Source organism: Eumetopias jubatus, unplaced genomic scaffold (assembly GCF_037043125.1).
Source record: "Eumetopias jubatus isolate StellerSeaLion01/CBP00866 unplaced genomic scaffold, mEumJub1_p1.0 scaffold_3, whole genome shotgun sequence".
NCBI classification, from domain to species: Eukaryota; Metazoa; Chordata; class Mammalia; order Carnivora; family Otariidae; genus Eumetopias; species Eumetopias jubatus.
Window position 1 is genome coordinate 11,980,119 of NW_028274809.1, and position 6,978 is coordinate 11,987,096.

Genomic DNA, 6,978 nt, shown 5'->3' on the forward strand with positions numbered 1-6,978 from the left:
TCGTCCCAAGGCAGAGTTCCTTGGGTGTTTCTTCATCCTGTAACATCAGGTAGGAGGAGACTCTGATTCAGAGGAGAAGGGACCCAGCGCTTTCAGGGGTTATTACAGAGTGCCCTTAGCGTTCTGCCAGAAGATAGAAGCGCATCCTGAGCACATTCTCAAGCCATGTGCCAAACTCGAGGAGCCCTCTGCTATCATCAGCCTGTTTAAAAAGAAAGACAGACCTAGGGCACCTGGTGGCTCAGTCAGTTAAGCATCTGCCTTCGGCTCAGGTCATGATCCTGGGGTCATGCGACGGGCCCCACATCAGGCTCCCTGCTCAGCAGGGAGTCTGCTTCTCCTTCTCCCTCTGCCCCTTCCCCCCACTCTTGCTCTTGCGATTTCTCTCTCTCTCAAATAAATAAAATCTTAAAGAAGAAAAAGAAAGACAAACCTAAAGGCATATTTCCAACATTGCTCAATCCCTAGTGATCATGGACCAGTCCGCCATGGAACGCTTACTTGAAATGGTTGCTTCTAATTTGTCATTCTTATTCAGATCACTCCTTCCTGTTGAGGGTAAATAGGGAAGGCAATCAGTACAGTCTGCCGGTCAGGTTCTACTGACTGTTGTAGAATATGAAAGTGCTCTTATCAGCCATCCTAGGACAGTCTAAGTGGCGAACAAATGAGGCAAGCCCAGGTGTCCTTGTCAGCCCCCTGCGTGACCCTGAGTTGAAGGAGTCTGGAATAGTGTTATAATCCAGGTCTTTAACACAGGGCTCTCTTCCTGTTACTTTTTAGTTACTGTTAAAGAAGTCTTAAAATTTAACCAAGGAAGACCTGTACTCTGAAAACTATAAAACTTTGGTGAAAGAAACTGAAGATGACAAGCAAATGGAAAGATAGTCCATGTTCATGAATTGGAAGAGTCAACATTGTTAAAATGTTCATACTACCCAAAGCAATCAACAGATTCAATGCAATCCCTATCAAAATACCAACAGCATTTTTCACAGAACTAGAACAAATAATCCTGAAATTTCTACAGAACCACAAAAGACTCTGAATAGCCAAAGCAATCTTGAAAAAAAAGAGCAAATCGTCATGTATCACAATCCCAGATTTCAAGATAAACTTCAAAACAGTATGGTACTGACACAAAAACAAACACATAGAACAGTAGAACAGAATAGAGAATCCAGAAATAAAGCCATGCTTTTATGGCCAGTTAGTCTATAATAAAAGAGGCTAGAATATACAATTTGAAAAAGACATTATCTTCAACAAATAGTATTGGGAAAACTGGACAGTTACATGCAAAAGAATGAAATTGGACCACTTTCTATACCATACACAAAAGTAAACTCAAAATGAATTAAAGACCTAAATGTCAGACCTGAAACCATAAAAGTCCTAGAAAAAAACATAGGCACTAATCTCTTTGATATCAGCCATAGAAATATTTTTCCAGATATTTCTCTTTTGGCAAAGGAAACAAAAGCAAAATTAAACCACTGGGACTAGAGTAAAATAAAATCTTTTGCACAGCAAAGGAAATCATCAACAAAACAAAAAGACAACCTACTGAATGCGAGAAGGTATTTGCAAATGATGTATCCAATAAGGGCTTAATATCCCAAATATATAAAGAATTTATACAACTCAATACCCAAAAAAGCAAATAATCCAGTTAGAAAATGGGCAGAGAACATGAATAGACGATTTTCCAAAGAAGAAATACAGATGGCCAACAGACACATGCAAAGATGCTCAACATCACTCATCAACAGAGAAATGCAAATAAAACTACAGTGAGGTACCACCTCATACCTGGAAGAATGGCTAAAATCAAAACCACAAGAAACAATAAGCGTTGACAAGGATGTGGAGAAAAAGGAATCCTCGTGCACTGTTGATGGGAATGCAAGCTGATGCAGCCACTGTGAAAACAATATGGACACTCCTTAAAAAATTAAAAATAGAATTGCCATATGATTCAGTAATTCCACTACTCGGTATTTACACAAGTAGTTATAAAAAACATTAATTTAAAAAGATATGTGCACCCCTATGTTTATCGCAGCACTGTTTATAATAGCCAATGAAGTAGCCCAAGTGTCCATCAACAGAATGGATAAAGAAGGTGTGGCATATACACACAATAGAACATTACTCAGCCGTAAAAAAGGATGAAATCTTTTGCAACAACATGGATGGATCCAGAGGGGATAAGGCTTAAGTGAAATAAGTCAGTCAGAGAAAGACAAATACCATACGATTTCACTCACCTGTGGAATTGAAGAAACAAAGCAAACAAACAAATAAAAAAAGAGACAAACAAAAAAACAGACTCTTAAATACAGAGAACAAACTAATGGTTGCCAGAGGGGAGGTGAGTGGGGGGATGGGGAAACAGGTGATGGGGGTTAAGCGTACACTCATCAGTATGAGCACTAGGTAATGTATGGGATTGTTGAATCACGATACCATACACCTGCAACTAGTATAACACTGTATGTTATAGCTGGATTAAAAAAAAAAGTCTTAAAGATTACTTCTTTGTGAATGCAACTATGTCCCACTTTTCAGAGCAGAAAGAGAACGGAGGGGCGCCTGGGTGGCTCAGTCAGTTAAGTGCCTGCCTTCAGCTCAGGTCATGACCCCAGAGTCCTGGGATCGAGGCCCGCATCAGGCTCCCTGTTCAGTGGGGAGTCTGCTTCTCCCTCTCCCTCTGCCCCTCCCCCCTTGCTCATGCTCTCTCCCCCTCTCTCGCTCACTCACTCTCTCTCAAATAAATAAATGAAATCTTTTTAAAAAGAGAGAGAAAAAGAAAGATAATAGAGTGGTTTGGCACTTTGGCTTGTTCGTACAGACCTCTAAATCATGCCCACACCTACCTGGCTTCAGTCACCACCATTCTAGGAAAAACTCTGTATAAAATACCCGATTCACTTCTGGTTGATACTTTTTTTGTTGGAATGTGTTCATGTCCTGTGAGTTTTTGGTAGCTCTTCTTTCTTGTGCCAGAGTCAAGACAGAACAACAAAAGTGTGTAAATAACTATCCTGGGAAATAAAAATGAGCAAGCATTTCTTCCATGCCTTCAGTTCATACACATTTCTTCCCAATTCTCTAAACTTCAAGATTCCTCTGTTCTTGCTTAAAAGGGTTCATGAACTTCTGCTTTAAAGCATATTAATATTTTCCATCATATCAACTTGTGGGGAGCAGCATATGCAATTTAATAAATAGTTGTTGAATTATCCTTCTTACGAGGAGGTAACTCTGAGGACACTGTGAGGACATCACGAGATGAATCCACAGGCTCTCAGTCTGGTGAGAAATGCATGCAAAAAAAAAAAAAAAAAAGAATTCCAGTACATGGCACCAGAACCAGAATAACCTGATCAACTGACTTTCTTAGAGATATGAGAAAGAAGTTGATTCTGAGTTTATATGGGAGAAGGCGGTTTGGGAAAACTGTGACAGGAACCATCTACATAGGAAGGGCTTCCTTCCCCTCTAAGAGCCTCAGTAAGGACTGGAGATGAGAACAGGTGAGGGGCAATCCAGGCAGCACCCCCCATAGGCCTGCAGCGGGCACCTGCAGGATGGGACCAAGGGGAAGGGCTGGGAACACAGGTAGAGTTAAGGGTAGAAATCCTTGGGCATAGGTGTCCCTGCTTTCTGAAAGTTCCTGTTAGGCTACTTTGCTTTTACAAAGACCTATATTAGTACCTGTTTTTGCTAATGGGAAGAAATCTGAAGAGGATTTTTCACTGTTATGATAAAAGCCGCAATATAGAGCTGCTCCAGAGGCCGCGCGAGGCACCTGAGCAGTGAGAGAGGCCCCGCGCAGCCCCTTCCCCTGGAACCACCCTCAGCATCCCTGCATCTCACTGCCAGGGCTTCGAACTGTGTCTGTGAGCATCTGTGCTTTCTCTCCATTGATTGTGTGCATCTGTTAGCAAGTTGTGTCCTACGGTTGCAGAAAAGCCTGAGAGGTCTGGGAACACTCAAAAATTTTTCCATGTAAATTAACAGTAATTGCTTCCTCAGCTTTACGCCACTTTGGTTTATGAAAGTGTTCATAGGAACGCTCTACTTCCGGCCGGATAGCAAGGGAAAGCTGCTCCAGAAGCACTGGGCATGTGGCATCCGTGGGACCTGGGATTCATGTTTCTGGAAGGTGACTGACCACAGAACCAGGACTTGGGAAGGTGAGACCCCAAAAGCAGGGACCAGTTAAAAGGCTTTTGCAGCAGTGATGGCTGGATAACCTCAGTGGGCTAGAGGGGGGAGCAAAGAGGGAAGGAACAAGTGGTAAGCAGGGCATAGAACAATCCCCAAGGGACCCCATCATACTAGAGAAAATACCATCACATTAACAGTAACAAACAGTGTTTTACTACATCGGCTACGTAGTCCCTTAGTAAGTGGTCAGTAAATATTGTTGAATGTGTCAGTCAATTAACTGATTAACTGAATTTTGCTGGTCATGGTGTGCCATGTAGGTCTTCTCACCCTCTTCAGAGTCCTCCTGCCCCAACAACCATGATCCTGGGGGTCCTCACGAGGTGTCAGTGTGCTCAGGAACGGAGCACACTCAGCAGCTCTGTGGAGTGTCCCTTTCTCCCCTGGCCGGTCCCCCAGGGCTGGCAGTGATACAGCTCTGAGGTCTTGCAAGCAGGAAAAGCCATGATGGTACATGGTGGCTGCCACTGGTTGCGAGGACTGCCTAAGGGTTGCAGGTCCTAAGCCAAAGCCACACCATGACTGAGCCCACACTGTCACCAGCCACTGCCCTGTGCTGTGGTTGCTACCAGTGCCAACCTTCCCCACCACATCTGCAATCACATCATCCTGCCCTGATGTCTCAGCTGCCATGGAAAGAATGTCCTCACCCACCTGGTACCATGCCCCGGACTCTCCATGTCTCACTGGGAATGTTTCTCATTGCCTTTTTTTCCACATGCCTCAGGCCCAAGTCCATAGGGACATCCAATTGCTCTTGGTCCATGACATGAACCACTCAAAAGACCTCTAGTAATTGGGTCATCGTCATAGAACTGAACACCATTGCCTGACTCTTCTCACTTAAAATGACTCTGTTTTCTTTTGTTTTCGTTAACAATCCCCAGTCTTCATTCCAAGACACCCCTGGTGGGCCCACTTCACCATTTCTGGAGACCTAACCAGACACATCAGAATCTCCAGACCAGTCAAGTTGAAGTTCACATGGGACAGTCACTGCCTAAGTGTACATGACATCATGGATGCAGAATTGATAAATATTTGTGGTTATCCATATGGCTTTTCAACTACTTTTTCTAGCTGAATAACCTAGTCAACTTTACCCCTTTTCCCTACATACTTGCTATTGCCCCCTGTTTTTGTACCAGTCTTTCCTACAATTAGGTCAAAATGTAAATTTCTGCATATATTACATGTACTACAAGTGTATTTGTGGAATGTCAAAGTGAAAAAGTATAGAGAAATTCTTCACTGGTGCCCCTTGCTCTCCAAGGTCCTTCAAACCAGATATTCAAATAATGAATAAGATATTAACAGAATCATGGTAAAGTTGAAATCATCATTCAGAGGCTCTACTCTTAATTGAACTGGCATGGAACAGATTAGCAACAGCTGAAGTAACTTATTGTCTATAAAGGAAATGGGATTATTTGTTTTTATCTGAATATTTAACTGTGTTTCCCTTAGTTTTTGTTAGTGAAAGGATGGGAGAACCCTTACATTTTTTTCTTTTCTTTTCTTCTTTTTTTTTTTTTTTATTAGAGGGGGCTTTTGGGAGGAGGGGCAGAGGGAGAGGGAGAGAGAGAATCCTAAGCAGGCTCCACACCCAGTGCAGAGCCTGACGTGGGGCTCGATCTCACGACCCTGAGATCATGACCTGAGCCAAAATCAGGAGTCAGATGTTTAACCAACTAAGCCATCCAGGTGCCACAAGAACCCTTATAGTTTTTAAAAAGTAGTCTGTTCCTCTTTCCTTCTTAAACGACAGAAATGTTCTGCACACTAACCTAGAGGAAAGAACAGATGTCAGTGGATGTGGCAAAAGGATGTCTTTTAGGGATACTTCACAGAGCCAAAGAGATGATGGAAATGATTGGTTAAACTGGGAAAAGACAGTCAGAGACTAAAGAAATAAGGACTCAGAGCACACCAAGATCACCTGTAGACCCTAAACCATAACATTAATCTAATTAAATATTAATTAACAATGCCTTCCATTGTAAAAGAGTGTGGGAATCCCTAAAATCACCCAAAGACCAAACTAGACTCCTACACAGATACCATCTAATGGGTTCTTTGCTTCACTTGAATTTTTACTGAGATTTGAAGAAATAACATTGGACAATGATCAGATCTCATTCAAAGGGTGACTGCATTCAGATTAACCCCCATATGGGACTGTCAGCTCAGCTCCATCCCGTTGGGATAGACAACAATCCCAACTCCCAACCTGTACAATCAGGTCATTGGAAGCCTTAGAGCATTCAAATATGTGACCCAATAGTTGGTAACACAAATTCCTACCTAAAGCATGGTTCAAATGCATAAGCATGCCAGTTAAAAATAACCAGGTGCGGCTGTTCTAAATAGAGGATACTATTCAGTGCATCTATCAATTAACTTCCTACTTAGAGTCCTATTTGGAATGATAAACACTTGAGCAAAGCAAACCACATTAACAAATATTTGTTGAACCCATTTCACATGCCAGGCCACACATGGGTATTGCAAGGAAATGTACTTCTAAGTAATTCCAACTGATCAGAGATATGAGAAGAAATAATTGGGTAAATTGAGGGGAAAAAAGATTTAAATAATAGTCCAATAAAATAAGAGTTGACTCCAAGTATGGGTTGTTTAAGTTCCAAGTGAGTATTAAGACTTGCAAGAGTTCCAAGGAGGCGCTAATTAATTCCAATTATGTAGTGAAGATAGGAAAGCTTTATGAAGCAGGCAGAGCTC